Genomic DNA, 17,196 nt, shown 5'->3' with positions numbered 1-17,196 from the left:
AACAGAAGAGAAGGAGACTCTCTGAGGCTGAGGCTGAATCGGAGACACCCCGTACTGCAGAGGGGTGTGGGTCCCAAGAGTGCCTGAAGCAGTAAAGGCCGAAAGAAAGTTGCAAAGTGGAAGCAGCCCACAACCGCTCTGACTCTGGAGACCATGAGTGAAGCTCCATACTCCAGTTGACACGGAACACCTTGTCAGTAACTGTAATCAGCTAAATGAACACTTGCATAGAATTGGGAGTGAGTAGAAGGTGTTCGTTGAAGTGGGAAGCCTTTAAAAAAAAGGAATGGTATGCTGCACGTGTTGAGCACAAGTTAAAGTGCTTGCGTATAAGAAAAGCCTATTAATTTCTTTTGTACTAAAACCATTACCGGAGTGATCACATTTCTCCTATTAAGAGGGAGAACATTAACAGTAATCACTCGAGAGGTAGCAGCTGACTTTCCCGAATTGTTACAATAAATAATTACATCAAAGAAAGGGCGCGTGTAAGCATTTGTGATTCCCAAATCAAGCAGGACTCTCTATAAATAAAAGGGAATGCAAGTCTTCAAGTTGAAATTCATCATCAAAGAGTGGTTGTGTGTACCTAATTTCATTTCTCTATTGAAATACGATTCTTGGAGCATTCAAAACAATATACTTTGCAGTTGTAGAAGTTGCTGAAGTCATGAGAAGAACTAGCATTACCCAAGCCAGTAGATCAATTCTTTCTAATGTGAAACCAGCCCTATTAAGACCTAAACATTGATGTTTTGAAGTTGTTGAAGCTGTAATACATCCGGAGTCCTCTGATACAAGGGTGACAAAGTTATCCAAGGTTGAAAGTGTGGCAATACTGCTTTGGGGTAACTGCTGGAAACTAGAAGGTGTGTATAAAGTTGGGGAAGGGAGCTGGGTGCTTGTGAAAAGAACTGTTCCACAATCTGTGACGCTAAGACTGTTGAAGTTGAGTAGAGAAGCACTCTCGAAGCCAAGACAGATTCTATTGGTAGCTGTAAGACAGACAGAAGAGGCAAAGAGGCTGCCCTTTCTTATCGCATATGAAATAAGAGTACCTTCCCTACCTGTAGAGGTCGAATAGTCTGGTCTAAGTTGCCTGATAAATGCCTAAAGTTTCAAGTCGCAGCTGAATGTGGTTGTCTATAATATTGTCAAAGCACTTTATATTGAATGCAGTTGAAGTAGTAGTAGACTATGAAGCAAATGAGCCCGCTTTCACAGTACCATTCACAGAAGGGAGTTGTCAAGGAAAAAGCAACCCCCTGAGAAGAAGCATCCTGACAAGTTATAGACAAGACGCTGCAGAAGTTACAAAAAGAAGGATAATTGTTGAAACAGAAATTTTACCTTTGTTTAGAACTTCGTTAACTCTATCCTGGAAGGAGGTTATCAAGGATTATCATTGGTAATGTTTTCTTTGAGGAGATTGAAAGGGAACTGTTCAACAAACCCAGAAGAAAATGTTGCCAGTGGGTTTTAGTTTGAATTAACTTTTGTTTCTTTGGAACATTTCAAGAACTGATTTAAGACTTTACTTTTCTTTGAAAGAAATTGACTTCAGACATTCCTGGGGGAACAAGATCTACCCAAGGCAAGTAAAAAGTAATCCAGGATACTAGTTATTTGGTAATCTTCTATTTATGTTGTTTATGCTTTACTTTGAGTGTTTTGTTGTTTAGTGTGAGAGTCAGTTTTGTGTATGCTAGGAGATATCCCCTTAGATTCTAGACTAGGTAGGGAATTCCCAGGTAGATAAGATTTAGTTAGGTTTTCTCAGAATTGTTTTATTTAAAATAAAAAGCAAAATACTGAGAAAACTACAAGTAGTTGTCTACCCCACATTTCTGACCCCTCCCACTGACTAAAATGTTAGATGCTGGTATTTGGAGCTAAAGTTTCAAGAACCCATTGAGAAAGAGACTAAGAGTACAAGCTCTGGATTCAGAGACTTGAAGGCTATCTTTGGTGGTTCAGCAGACTAAAATTAGAGGACCAGAAAACCTGACAAACAGTTTTTTGATAAATGTGTTCAAGTCGTTGTGAGTGTGCTCACAGCTAGCACAATATAACTTATCATTACATCACATGTATCTTATGTTATGTTAAAGTACTTTATATTGTTTCAACTCACCACTGTTTTATTATCAGAGCACCTGCGCTTATTCCTGGCGTGGCGTACCTGGTCCCAGACGGGGGTAGCCAGACCTTAGTCTGCTGGGGGAATGAAAATGAGCAAGGGGAAGATAAGAGGATGGGAAAGAAGAAAACTCCAAATACAGGGAGGTAAGGAGGAGGAGAGGGAAGAATCTTTGTGCTAGCATCCGTGCATAGGAGCCTTGTTAGGTGAACCATAGTTCTGCTAAACGTATGCAGTCGAGAAGAGGCTTTGGTGAATGAAGTATGGATGAGGTCCCATATGTTTCATGAGTGGTCTGTACTCTGTGTTATTTTTCGGTTGCTTTTCTTCTTTGCTGTTTTTGAATTATCTCAATTTTCATACAACCTTTTTTCTCATGTTTCTACTATCAGACCCCATCTTGACCCGTCTGATTTAAAAAAAAAAATGATTCCTCTTGACGTGAAATAAAATGTCACAGATGAAAAGGCATCCCTAAGAGCAGGCAACAATGGGAAGGTGCATACCCCCCTTGGGTGGTGTGCTTGGGATGTGGAGAAATACTTTTGCAAGCATGAGACGCCTGATGGAACTTGATGTGGATGAGGTAGCGTGGTGTGGTGTGGGGTGAAGTGGATTGAGAAAGCGCGTGTACAGGTTGAGGTTGAGAGGGATGGAGGATTGAAAGGGAGCCTGGACTGGTGCTAGGGCTGTTGGTCAGTGGTCTCAGGGCTGTGGGGGAAGAAATAGTGTAGATGAAGGGGTGGGTGAGGTGGATAGGTCCACGTGACAGGATATGGATAGGTGGTTGGGTCGGTATGCAGATGTAAGTGTCTTTGAAGAGGTCAGCGTTGGCTTGTTGAGGGTGAGCATAAAGAACAACAAGGTCAGGGAGGAGTGAGACCGAGAGAGGAGGTCTACAAAAGGAGGGGTGGGTGAGCGCTGATGGTGGGTTTAGGAGATCTGTGGGGGAGTATGGGAGTATGGTCGTTTTGAGGATTCGGTGAAGATGGGTAGCTGATGGACAGGTTTATGGATGGATGCTAAGGGGAGTGCAGAGGTGGGGTGCAAGGACTGGTGCATTTGTGAGGTAGCACTTGTAAAATAAAGAAACATAACTTCGTAGGATGCAGCATTGCAATGGTTTGCATTAAGGTAGATGAGATGATGTCTAGAGAATAGGCCAGTGCTTCAAGCACCCATGCTCTGAATGACTGGCAGACTTATTTATACACAACTTGGCATTTACAGTTAAAGATTACCTGATGGAACCTTCTAGTGCCAGGGCACCAACTCCCCCCACCCAAAAATAAACTCAAAGGGTTAAGCAACATTACAATACCACTATTGCATTTTGTTGTGCTCTGTAGTACCCGTCAATGCGTTATTATAAGTGAAACATATACAAAATATCATAATACCCCGAGACGTTCAGGAATCATTTGATCGTCTGAAGTTGATGACCGTGCCAGTCCACGTTTTTGGAATTAAAACTATGGCTCCTGGATTGTAAAAAGCCTACAAGTGTGGATATAGGACCTACACTCTGAGCTGCACTTGCCCAATGGGGTTCAAGGACAATCTAGCGTGGAACCAATCTCTGAATCAATAGGTGTGTGATATCCTGGCCAATTATTTATTTGAAAAAGTAGCCATCATTAATCTCTACTGAATACCATTAGACTATAGGCAGTTCAATGGTCTGAAATTATTAACCTCGTATCCAGGCAATTCCCCTGAACCTCGGGACCTGAGGTGCCAGTGCAATACTGGGTGCTTCAGCGGATGCAATCAATAATCATGACTACAGCTGAAAGAAGAGGCAGATAAGAAGAATGACCTCTGGGGGGCTGGTGGCCTGCTTCACATTTTCCTTCTGAGCAGGTGCCGTGCTTCACCCCTGCCCCCCCACTTCCCCGGAGGTGTAACATCAAGAAAGCAATACTGACCCTTCTCCCTTCTGTGAAAAAGATATTCGTTTTTCTATTTTTTAAATCCAATCATCTTTTGCTGCAATAAATCCTTAGATTTGAAACACCTGACAACAAGCTAATGTGACATGCAATAGATCCAGGGGTGTTGCTAGGTCTAAAAAAGATCCGGGGCTACGCTAATGTTGGGACTGTCGGGACTTGGGGCTAGCTAGCCTTTTGGTTGTAGCGCTGAGCTTCCATCCAGGGCTACAACCAAAAGACACTGGGCTACAGCCCCCTCAGCCCCCCTAGTAATGCTTCCGAATAGATTACTGCTTTATTCAAACAAGCGGACATGTCACCATACTGACATGTCTCGGGAGGATAGCTCAGTGGCAACATACTTCTTGGAAGCAAGATGACACGGAGCAACACAGGTTTGATCCCTGAGTCCGCTCTTAGAAACCTCTGGGTATTAAGTGTGTTATAAATAACCTATCACATCATATCATAGTCATTATGAAGTCATACACAAAAAGTACTAGAAACTGCCCTCATGGTTCAAAAACTTGTTTTCAAGAGTATTGTGTCTTTGATAAGTGGTAGGCGTTGATGATCTTCACTGATGCTATGGCATGCAAACTATCACAACCTCCATCCTTATTTTCCATCTTATCTCTTATCTTTAGAAATCGTTCATGTTTGTTTAACCCTGCCCCCCTTGCGCCCCCCACGCCGCCCATTTTTTATCTCCTCTTGAGCCCAGCACCATTTCTTGATCTGTCAAGGGTAGCCATGGAAGAGAAGCCCAGTGCCATTGGAGCAGTACAGTGGTGACTTGCACAATATCAAAACATATCTTTACATAACATAGGAGTGATATCCCATATGGGGTTAGATATGGGGTTACAGCCCCCCTATAGCACTTAGCTACCCTCATAACACCTCAAAGGGTGGTCCCACAGCAGGTGGCGGGTCAGGCCATGGGCATTGTGCTGTTGAATGCTCGGGAAGTTCACTTATTTCGGCCCATGGTGGCTTTACTTGATGTTTCCACAAGCTGATGAATATACTTTAACAACACCTCTTTTTTCTTCTGTGATGATCCAGATGTGGCGATATGTTGGTGTTCTAGCTCATAACTGACTTCTAAAAAGCTAATGCAGGTGAGTTACACGTCCTTCGACAAAACATCTAGAAAAACTGGTTATTGTAGCATTGATGAAAATGTTGAATGAAAAGTATTAAATGCACATAATATAACATTCATATTATAGAACAAGGGATCACATATCAACAGAAAATATTTTTGGGAATGTTGTACAGGAGGTCTGTGGAGAGAATTATGTACAAAGTACAGTTGTTTGGAACAGTTTTGTTTTTAAAATAAGAATGATGCTCTTAAGGTTATTGGTAGGAAAGGATATTTCTGAGTGAGGCAGTGAGCCCATCCTTTGTTATCTCATGGCGTTTGAGCATTTTTTTTAACTTCTTTTGATTTTGTGCCATTTTTAAATGTAATGTATACATATTCTATATTTTCACATTTAACATTTCCCAATTGAGATTTGTATTATTGAACATTCTCAGATTCAAATGAAAGTGTGCTACTGTGTGAGGTCGGAAATTCAGTATCTTTGAGCTGAGAATTGAAACTATGAAATGTGCTCATGCGACCATTCAACAGTTTCATAATGTTCAGAATAGCCCCTGTATGGAATGGAGGAGGGTGGTCATGATGAATGCATTTATTTATTCATTTGAATTTGTGTTAGCGCTGTCCCTACCCAGAGGGTCTCGGAGCAGAAAAAAGGTGGGAGTTGAAAAAAGAAGTTCCAAAATGTGTTCAGGAAAGGATAGGATGATTAGGATAGGCAAGTGATAGCAGTGGAGGGGGCAGGTTTATGTGTAGGGAAACAGGTATGTTTTGGGGCTCTATCCGAAAGTGGTGATGGGGGATGCAGTGCGTATGTGGAGAGGTGGCTGTTCCATGCCTGGGTGCCCAGTGGGTGAATGCTTGTTTTAGCGTGCATGTGACTTTGCAGAGTGGAATGTGTTGGCTGGCTTGTCTGGTGTTTGTGTTGGTGATGGGTTTGAGTTTGCCATGCTGGTAAGATGGAGTTTTGGGGTGGATGGCTTTGAATACAATGCAGAGTCCTTTGAAGGCAATTCTCTGGGGTATAGGGAGCCAGTTTGGGCTGGGCAAGAGCGGGGGTGATATGTGAATGTTTTGGTAAATGGATGATGAGTCTGGCAGCTGCGTTTTGAATGGCTTGCAGTGGGGTAAGGGTGTTGTTGGGGAGTACAGATGGGAGAGCATTTCCATAGTCCAGTTTAGAGTGAAGCAATGCTTGTCTTCAGGAGGAAGGATATGTGTGATTTTGCATAAGCAGTGTAGTTGTAGATTACATGTTTTGCTGACAGCGGCTATGCGGTATGTGAAGGAAAGGTGGGGTTTGATGGTGAAGCCACAGGATTTAACAGGTCTGGAGAGAAGTATGTGTGGGTTGTCAGTGGTGAGTTCTTGAATCTAGGGGGGTGAAGTCGGGTTTGTTCCTTGAGGGGCAGATGGGAAGGAAATCTATTTTGGAAAGGTTGGGTTTGAGGAAGTGGGTGGCCATCCAGTTGGTGATGGTGGAGAGAAAGGTTTTGAGGGTGTGGAGCTGTGAAAGGGAAGGAATATGGAAGCATATTTGTGTGTCTTCTGCATATTGGTGGAAATGTAAGTTGTGTTTGCTAAGGGTCTGTACAGGGGATTCAACATATAGTTTGAGGAGGAGTGGAGATAAGGAGAAGCCTTGCGGGACCCCATACTTGATAGGTGTGGGGTCTGATCGATAAGGGGGCATGGCAACAAAGTGTGTCCTGTCACTAAGAAAGGAGGTGAACCAGTCGAGTACATTGCCAAAGGTTCATCCTGTGGGCTAGGATGTCTAGTCGAATGGTGTGGTCCATGGTGTCGAAGGCTGCAGAGAGGTCGAGGAGTGCGAGTAGTGCTGTGTGTCCTTTGTCTGTGATGCTGTGGAGGTCATCAAGGATGTTAAGAGTAGCAGTCTCAGTGCTGTTTCCAGGCTGAAAGCCAGATTGGAAGAGGTTGAGTAAGTTGTTTGTGGTGATGTGTTGTTGCAGTTGGGTAGTTACAAAGCATTGCAAGATTTTGGCAAAGTATGTTAGGATACTAATGTACACCTTGGAATTGGCATACAGTAAATACATGTTCTCAATAACTTGAGCAGCATGTCCCGAATGCAGGCTTTTATCAATGTTCAATGTCAGGCCTCGAGAAAATCTTTAAAATCCTGCTAGACCTGCATGTCGGGTAACTTAGTTTATCTACTCGACCTAAAAGAAATGAACTCAACCCATGAACTTGATGTCATAATATTTTTTCTATTGAAATATAAAGTTTATGAAGCATGTAAAAACATTACCAGCAACATCACTGTGCTTTTCGGTGTTCTCCTCCTGGACAAGTTGCAACACATGTTCCTATAGAAAGCATAGTAGAAGATCCATCCCATGTGAAGTACCATTAGGTGATGCAATTAGGTGATGCAAATATGAGGTTTACAATACATTTGGGTGACAGGCTTAGAGTGTGCAATAGCTTGTTGGTTTGAGTTGGGGTCAGGATAAATAATCCCGTCTCACAATGGACCATCAGCCGAGGCCCAGGCCCAAGATAGGCCTAGAGCATGAATTGATGCTTCCACTTACACAAATGGAACATTTAGTGCAGGATGCTCCAAGAAAGGTTGGCTGCAGAATTATATTGATATGAGTAACAGCGCATGTGTTGATTTGAAGAGCCAATCCTTTCTACCAAACAATGCAGATGCGTATTAATGATCTGTGTCTGATAGCAGAGCAGTGGTGGGAGAGGAATGCACAAGTGGTTACTGGCCATGTCCTACTGTTGTCTCAGTATACACTCATGAAAGTATATGAACAGGGAGATTGATGAATATAAATAAGCCACCTCGAAGCGAACTTCGTTCATGACCATCCGTCCAATGAAATAAGTGTCAGCTGCTGCCTTCTCTTCCACCTTCACACCCCCCTTGCTCACCCAACACTGACTCTACCACTGAGTCTGCCCTCCACAACCTCTATCTGTCCATTACCAACACACTTGACATCCTTGCACTCCTTTACTACTGGTTCATTACCATCCTCTCTCAAGCACTCCCTTGTGAGCCCCCTCCTGAAAAACCCTCTGCAGACCCTCCCTGCCCAGCCAATTACTGGCCATTTTCCATCACCCCTTTCCTGGGGAAACTGCTCCAGAAGGTGGCCCTCCCCCAACTCAACTCTCATACTGAACTTGTTGGTGGTCTACACGACCACCAGTCTGGATTCTGAGCATCCCGAGGCATGTCAACTGCTCTTCTGAACACCCGTGAAGAACTGCTTCCATACCTTGACTCCAACTCCCCTGCTGTCCTCATCCTCCTTGATCTCTCCTCTGCATTTAACACAGTGAACCACTCCATCCTCATAAAAAGGCTCCATGATATCCTTGGTATCACGGAGCCGGCACTGACTGGCTTACCTCCTTCCTAACTGACCGTTCCTCCAAAACCATACTGGGTCCTTTCTCCTCCCCTACTTCCCTCTCTACCTGTGGTGTCCCCCAGGTCTCCATTCTTTCGCCCTGGCTCTGTAACATATACCTTTTTCTGCTGCATTGCCTCATTTCCTTCTTCTCAGCCAACTTCTAGTGCTTCGCTGATGACACACAACTCTTCTTAAAACTTCCTACTGATGCCCTTGCTCCTTCCTTCATCCATGACTGCCTCTCTGCTATCCAGGCCTGGTGCACTGCTAATGACCTCTGCCTCAATGCCAGCAAAACAGAGATTCTCCCCATTGGGTCCCCTGCACCTTACTTCTTCCCTTCACTCCGGCCTTCTTCCATGGACTCCCCCCCTGACCCCTCCTGTGAAGCCATGAATCTCAGAGTCCTGTTCGATTTCTCCCTTTCCTTCATCCCTCATATTCAGGACATTGTCAAGAAGTCCCACTTCCAGCTCTTCCTTCTCAAAGGAACTCTACCCTTCCTCGCTTTCTCCCAGAGACTCAATGTTACCCATGCTCTGTTTCTCTCCAGGCTAGACTATTGCAATAGCCTCCTCCTTAATCTTCCTTCTTCCACTCTGCGACCCCTCCAGCTAACCCAGAATAGGGCAGCAAGACTTATCCTTGGCCTCAAGCCCAGGGACCACATCTCTCCTGTCCGACAAAGCCTTCACAGGCTCCCAGTCTCAGCACTGATTAAATTCAAATCCCTCTGTATCATCCACAAGGCTATCTGGGGCCGGCGACCACTCTATCTTCAAAGCTTCCTTACTGAATACTCCCCTTCTAGACTCATCCGATCTTCTGGCGCCAACTCCTTGCAAGTGAATCAGTTTGCTAAACAGAGAGCTGGTGGTCGATCCCTTTCCTCGGTGGGCTCCCTCCTGTGGAATAGCCTCCCTCTCTCTCTCTGCGTCTTGTGCAGGATCTCCTTAAGTTCTGAATAAGCCTCAAGACTTTTCTCTTTACCGCTGCCTTCTCCTCCTCTCTTTTCTGCTAATCATACAGTAGCCTCACTGATGTACAGGGCCCTTATGTATCCTCGGGTCCCCGACCCCCCCCCACATCCCTCATCCCAGCCACTGTCTATTTACTGCACTTACTTTGGCTCACCCTCCCCTCGGGAGATTCCACATACATTTATTCTCTTATTAGCACTTTACTCCAAGCACTTCTCCGTGAGCACCACAGCACCTATCCATTACCCCCCCACCCCCCGCGGCACTTGCACGTTCTGAACAATCACAAGACATAGTAGGTTCATTTCCCCTCCCTGTTATGTTCATTTTTGTTCTATTAATTAAATTATTTATTTTGTTGTAATTCATTGTATGCCTTTCCCCACCCTGTTTCCCTGTGGGTGCTTTGAAACAGTTGCTGCCACTTGTATATGCGCCTAACAAATGACCACACATGAATAAATAAATAATTGTACTTGAAGGTTAACAATGTACATATCTATTTTGTGCCTCATCATTGGGCAACTGGTATGCTCCTCCCCAGGGGAGAGGATTGGTGCTTTGTGCCCATAAAAGCCATGAATACCATGGGCCCTTGGCTCCAAAGCAAATGCCCCTCCTCCCCAGCCCTCACTTATGATCTGTCCTGTGAAGAATGTACAATAATGGGCCCAAATGTCTGACGTTTGTGTTGACGTTGCATTGCCCTTACCACTTCCTCATATTTCGTACATTCTCTCTATGGCCCAGTACTTCCAATGTAAGCTAAGAAAGCCTCCGCTCTGGGTCATTGCTGTCCACAATGAATCTGTAATGGTCGGTCAGAAGCTTGCTATAGTACCGTTTGGCTTGGAGCCTAGGGAGCTGAGATTGTTACTCTCTGCCTCACTCAGGGTCTGACAGGTACCCCCTAACCTGCTGCTGGTGGCTGTGTCCAGCCAGCCATCACCCTCTTTTGACACATCTAGCCCCATTGCCCAGATCCCACCTTGAGCTTCAGCTTCCCTCAGCTCCATTCCCCACCATCAGAAGGCAAATAAACAATTGTTACAGACAATAAGTTCCTTTTTCAAACCCTCACAATGATTCTCTTCTCTTCCTCAGAACAAGAACCAGGGCTACCAAGCCTGTCGCCCTCTGGTGTTCAAACTTATGAACTCCACATATACATGCATGAAATGCAAAACAATGTTCAGACTAATTATCAATGTCATAACACAGCACATTTACAAAATCTAGTTATTCCTGTGCAGGCCTGCATCGCTTAGCCAAAGACGCATCGCTTAGCCAAAGACGCATCGCTTAGCAAAGACGCATCGCTTAGCCAAAGACGTCATCCCACAAGTTGCAGTGGCCATTGGGTGGGAAATGGGGATCTGATGTTGATTATTTTAACATTCTGTCCGGTGTAATTTATGATCTTTAGTGTATTATGCCACTTCTAGGCCACATGGGTAACATGTTTGTTCTAACTACTTACAGGTCTCATTGACTGCTCCACTATGATCTCTTCTTGGAGAAAGCAGAAGAGGGTGTACTTCCATCCAGGCAGACTCCTTGGTTTTCAGTACACATCCACCTTGAAGCTGCTGCAGATCCCCTCCACCCCAGACCACCTTCAAAAACACGCTTGAATGGTAGACTGCAGCAGAATGACTTGCATGTAACCTTCCTCTTCAAATAGCTGCCCCTGGTTTATGGTTCTTCTTTCCATTGGATCGTTCGGCCTCTCTCTCTCTCCTTTTTCTCTGTTTTTGTCTGCGCTCTCACACCTATGGGTTTATGGTGCGCCATACAAATGTAATAAAGTAAAGTAAAGTAAAGAGAAAAACCTGTTGCACTTCTTCCATCTTGACGGCCGCTATGGACAATGTAATTAGTGCATACAAAGGTTTTGGATGGGACACTTGACCGCAAGGTCGAGTACCATACAAATGGTACTCAACCCTCCTACAAATAACTCAACTAGGCTAGTGGTTCAGTGGATTTTCGTGAGTCTTGGTGCTTGTGTGAATAATCCCTCACCTTAGTTCATAAGACAGGTAAATCTTGCCAGGGCCCATTAGCCATTTTTGCACCAGCCGCAGAACAGGTGTACCTCCTTGCTGAACGAAACTGGTCAGTGTGGAGCAGGCTGGGAGGTGTGGACGCACACACAGAAGCCAGAAGGAACCACATGGGCTGTCAACAAAAGGGTTCACCCCTCTCCTCCCCGGATGAAAGGGTGGTTGGAAAATTGAAGGGTAGAGTACTGTTGCTGGTGCTTATTGTGTCAAAATTCCACATTGCAGTTCTGGACCACAGAGAGAAGGTAAAAAATAAGGTTCATCTCTTTAAAAAACCTTATTATTGAAAAATAGGGCAAAGGTACGTTTTGTATCCATTTTGAACGGGGTAGGGAGGTTTCATCACAGGAGATTTGGTCGAGTCCAACTCCATCTAATTGTTTTGCCCGGATTTTGCTGCAAATATATGTGGTGGTTGGTAAGGGTAATAAATAAAGTTGTTGGGCAAGTGAGGGCTAAGGGGGGTCTCCCCCCACATATATTTGCAGCCAAATGGCTTAAAAGAAGAAAATAAATGGATGGATTTGGATTCGACCAAATCTCCTTGATGAAATCACATAGACACTTTTGGCTGGGCAAATGTTATGTTAAATACCCAGTCTTGTCTCCTTTAAGACAAAGGACAAACTTGCTATCTTGCGTACATATCTGATAATAATCCCGTGAGAATCAGGGAAAGGAGTGTTAATTCTTGTGGATGCAGAGACATCATCAATTGGGAAAATAAATATAACTGAACTTATAAGGGGGTCCAAATGTATGTCTCTTGCTATTAGAACTGAACAGGGCAGTCTTAGGTCACCTCTTTTTAGAGGTGGCATCATCCCACTATAGAGAACTCCCTCTGTACCTTCCATTATATAACAGGTTTGTGACCAAAACATACTCTGATATCTCAGTACGCTGCGCGCCAAGGCGCCCACTGCACACTGACGCAGACTTCTACGGCCAAGTAATAAACCCTCACAGAAACCTCTGCATGCAGATTTCATGCTTAATCTCCTCTTTATGAAGTTTAACTGCTACCACTCTGCCAAAGAAGACATGCATTGCCTCCCGCACTGCCTCATTGACTTGCCCGCAACTCCCCTCCCTCGGCGATTCCATCGCAAGATGCAAAAACATGAATCCACCGTTAACCAGCGACTCCTGCACCTGCACTGCGACAGCCACACCGGGCACAGCACGAGGACGCAAACAACAAGCTGCACATATCTTCTGGAAACAGTTGGATTGTTGTGGGTAGTGGCCCCCTTTGGAGGTGGACTGGTCTGTGGGAAACATTTGTTTATTTATTTTTACATTTATAAAGCTCGCAGAAACCCACAGGCATCAAGGGGTGAAGCGATGGGGAGGGCAAGCAGGGGGAGTGGGGATATAACCAGGAAGGATCATTGTGAAGGTTCAATGTCAATGGAGCAAGATGGTTTTCAATTGTTTCTTGAAAGGCCGGTACAAAGGCTCGGAACGTAGGTGAGGGTGCAGGTTATGCCACATGCCACAGTCGGGTGGTATTAACTGGAAAGCTAGAGCCTCCAGCTCTGGTGCGTTTGAAAAGCGAGGTGGATAGTCTGTGGCTGTAGATAGGTCTTGTAGGTCTGGACGAGTTGTTCCTGGAGATTCTCTAAATAAGGTCGTGTGTAAATGTTAATGGATAAACTGCGACCTGATTTCGAGGCATGCTCTTGCACGAGATGGTGAATGTAGGGTTGCCAGGTGACTCCATGTCAGGAAGGAAACCATGTCCCATTACTGTGCTTTCAATTCTCCGCAATGACCGCTGAGCATTGCAGGATTAGGTCATGTCAATTGAATAAAATAGACTGAAGTAGAACTTCAGTAAAAGCAAAGCCCAGGAGTAGAGTTTGGGGTCCCTCATGTCATGGAGTCATCTGGCAAACCAAGGTGTCAGGGAAGAAAGCATGGAATGGGAGGCACAACATAAAGTAACGAGGGTTATTCTTCATGTGGTAAATGTAGAATATGATTCTCCTTCCAACAGATTCAATTCAGTAATTAGTGAATCTTCACGTGCAGCAGGGTAAACCTCGAGGCCACTCGAGATCCAAAGTAGAAGAACACAAAACATACATCGGGTGTTGCCAACCGATAGCCCTATGCTGCACTTCGAATGGGATGTAGTCCCAGATATGTTTTTGCAACCAGTTGTGAGATGGGGGCTTCGAAAAAACGGGCGACACCTTTCACAGTGGTATGTGTAAGACTCTTAGTAAAGATCGGGTAATGCAGTACTGGTTTGTGTTCATTATATGCACTGACTGTGTCTTCAGACAAGGGAATGTCCACCTGAATCCGTATAGTCTAGAGCCACCAAGATCATACACAATACAGGTACACAACATATATTCTTTATATAGCAAAAGAAATATTCAAACATAGTTCAAAATAAACAGATATTAACTCAATTTAGATTCAAGTCTCATAGACCCAGTTGTATAACATATCAGAATCAAAGATATAGAGTCACATCAAAAAGCAATGTAATGTTCACTTGGATTTGTATATTCAGCAAAAACCTTCGTTTGATACAAATGTGAAAACCATAAATCAATTCAAATAAAATAACAACAAAAAATGTGTATGTACTAAAGCAGTATGGGTAATCTAACCCCTTCTGCTTTGTCTTTAATCCTAAACACTCCTAGATGTCAAAGAATGCCAACGCGTTTCGGACTCTGATGAACCCATCTTCAGGGCAGGAAATGTAAAGTTCCATCAGGTGATTAAGGATTTTCCTAAAACATGTAAATAAACTAATTAGCTCTTGGGGATTATCAGTAATCAGGGATGGTGAATAAAGATCTAAGGCACTAACCTTGGAGTTGAAGTTATAAGTGAATCACTTCAACAAGCATAAGAAGCAAAAAAAGGCAAAAAGAGAGGGAATTTCTCAGCTCTAATAAATCTGGAATGTTATACTCTCAGCAGTTAATATAGAAATATGACCGTCACTCACCCGGTCCAGAGGCGAGCAAGTCACCCCGGCTTTGAGTAGACTGTTTGGTGGTCGATCGCACTGTGTACGTACTGCAGAATAAAGCCCGAGGAGTAATACTTAGTGGTGAGTTAAAAAATGGTTCAAATCTCATAAATAGCCAACTAGGGACATGTTTAAATGTCCAGCAACAACCGAAGCATAACCGGATCTCGAGGTGTCAGGCAATGGGTTCTGGAAGGTGTGCTTAATCACAACTACTGTAGAAGTCTTCTGCCACCAAACGCAGGTTTTCCCTTTAAGGGAAGACATTCTGAATCGCCGAGCTCAGCACAATATCCTCTCCTCTCCTACACCTCTCTTGCACTTTCCCTCCCTCCCCTAATGGGAGGCAGCAGTGGAGATGGTATTTTTATGAGCACAGGGCCTGCTTGCGGTGCATTAAACATTTAAAATAGCAGCTACAGCGTAAATGGAAAAACACATTTATGAGGGAAAATTGCAGTGGGGAAAGCCTCGCCGCAGACAAACAAACAGCCTGATTGCAGGTCAGCTGCTACAAAAGAAAATGTAGCGAAATGCCACGTTTACGCAATCGACGGTACTCCAAAACAAAGGCGGGGATACTCATGTGTTGTGTCGGCACAGCTGAGCGCAGTGATTAACTGCAGCAATAGCAGTGCACTCGTAAAGCCCATGTCTTTCTGTAACACACATTACATTATACAAAAATGTACCTCAACCATTTTTTGGAGGTAAACAGGCCTCACTCTATTACAGAGAAATTCTCAGAGATAGATCATGACGGGGGCCCCACGTGTTTTACGCCAACCATAATCGGTTACCATGGCCTTGACCCTAGCAGCCATGCTGACTCGCCAGCTGCCAGTTTGGCCTACTAGCTCCCTGAGCTTCCCTCGAGTTAATGTAGAGAAATTCCACATTTGCGCAATCAACGGTACTCCAAAACAAAGGCGGGATACTCATGCGTTGCGTCGGCAGTGCAGTGATTAACTGCAGCAATAGAGGTGCACTCGTAATGCCCATGTCTTTCTGTAACACACATTACATTATACATAAAAATGTACCTCCACCATTTTTTGGAGGTAAACAGGCTACGTGTTACCATGACATTGACCCTAGCAGCCCTGCTGACCCGCCAGATGCTAGTTTGGCCTAATAGCTGCCTGAGCTGCCCTAGAGTTAATTGCAGCATCCAAATGTCCAGCCAGACACTCCAACGCCAATCCTGGGCCATAATTCCACCCAGTGGGCACCCAAGGGGCCACTGCCACCATCCCCGCTAGCTTGGCCTATTAGAAGAGAGTGGACCCCTCCACCCGCAACCCGGATAGCAAAATCATAGTTCATCTAGTTCAACATTTGGTCATGGACCGAACATTTCACAATCCATAGTGTAGGTCCCGGTCAAAAGGGCCATCTTCTTCGGGTCGCGGGCAGCAGGAAATGAGGATGAAGCTGCCGCTCGGCCCCCTTTTATGCAGGCCACCGACGCACCAGATGCAGGTAAGGTCCCGCCCTTACCTTCTGTCGCTGCGCCCCTTTCGACTGTCCCCCCCGGAGGTTCCCTAACCAACCAAGGGCCGCCATGGCCCACGAGGCAGCCCCTAATGGCGCCGCTCATGTAGGGGCATGGCAGCGCCTCCAAATGACACATCATTTAAAAAGAATTCATCAAAAGCAGAAAGATATGAAAAAATCGGCATAAAATGATTCCCCCTCGTGTTATCCATCAACGCTAATCAGCGCAGTTGTGCTCAGAAATGCACCGGTGGAAAGTTGAGGTGTTGTGCATTGGTCTCATGCGATGGGATCGGCTGCCTCACACCATTACACTTGGCAGGCACAGGGAAGGACAAGTTGTCCAAAAGAAATATGACTTTTTCATTATTCATTTGTTTTTATAGCAGCAGGAAACCGATCAATAATAAAAGGGCCGGAAAGATAATATAATAGCCAACAGGCACAAACTGAATCGCTCTTCTTGCGGCTCCAAACGGTGAGCGCCAAGCCTGACCGGCTACAGGGCCTATGCAACGTTTTATTATGAACTAGGCAAAGCGCCATTTTAACAACCCACCGCCTTGCAAAGGGACCAGGTTTGATGTTTTTCTTCTCAACATGACCTCTTCTGATACCACAGGTCTGGTGGCGCCCTAGGCGGCCACTAGAATTGCCTGATTTATTTATTTACTGTTTTTGTTGGTAGCGCCCAGAGCTGGAGGTATTTTTGTAGCACCGTCCATGGCTGTCGCAATTACAGTTTCTAAAGTTAGAAGCATTTACAGGGTAACAATTTACAGAGCTGGTTCCCATACTGTCCCATACTGTCCACTGATTCTTCGGTATGTGTGTGAAGGTGTTAACTAGAGCAGTGGAGTGGAAGCTCTCTCTCTCTCTCTCTCTCTCTCTCTTTCTCTCTCTCTCTCCCCCGTCCGCCCCCCCACACCTTCCCCCCTCACTGTTCAGCTTGAAATGATGCTCCCCAGGCCTTCCACTCAAAACATGGAATACATTCAGCCTGGTTGGTTTATAGCGGACAAAGTTGGTGCAAGGATGGAACAAGATACAGGTGCCATTGGAG

The 17,196-nt window shown here is 44.8% G+C and overlaps 1 protein-coding gene and 1 long non-coding RNA gene across 4 annotated transcripts in view; one reads left to right on the top strand and one right to left on the bottom strand.

Moving 5' to 3' along the window:
* LOC138492313 (uncharacterized) overlaps positions 1–11,400 on the top strand; it is a 28,044-nt gene extending 16,644 nt beyond the window's left edge. Inside the window, exons 2-4 of the long non-coding RNA XR_011276184.1 lie at positions 2,152–2,286; positions 5,143–5,198; positions 11,052–11,400. This is a non-coding gene — a long non-coding RNA (uncharacterized lncRNA). The remainder of the gene's footprint in view (positions 1–2,151; positions 2,287–5,142; positions 5,199–11,051) is intronic.
* Positions 1–17,196, bottom strand: part of TTC28 (tetratricopeptide repeat domain 28) — a 1,396,661-nt gene that overhangs the window by 275,498 nt on the left and 1,103,967 nt on the right. The window lies entirely within an intron of this gene.

The sequence above is a fragment of the Ambystoma mexicanum genome, chromosome 10, assembly GCF_040938575.1.
Source record: "Ambystoma mexicanum isolate Mex_15411 chromosome 10, UKY_AmexF1_1, whole genome shotgun sequence".
Taxonomy (NCBI): Eukaryota; Metazoa; Chordata; class Amphibia; order Caudata; family Ambystomatidae; genus Ambystoma; species Ambystoma mexicanum.
The sequence above is the reverse complement of the archived record's forward strand: the minus strand, read 5'-3'. Positions and strand labels throughout refer to the sequence as shown.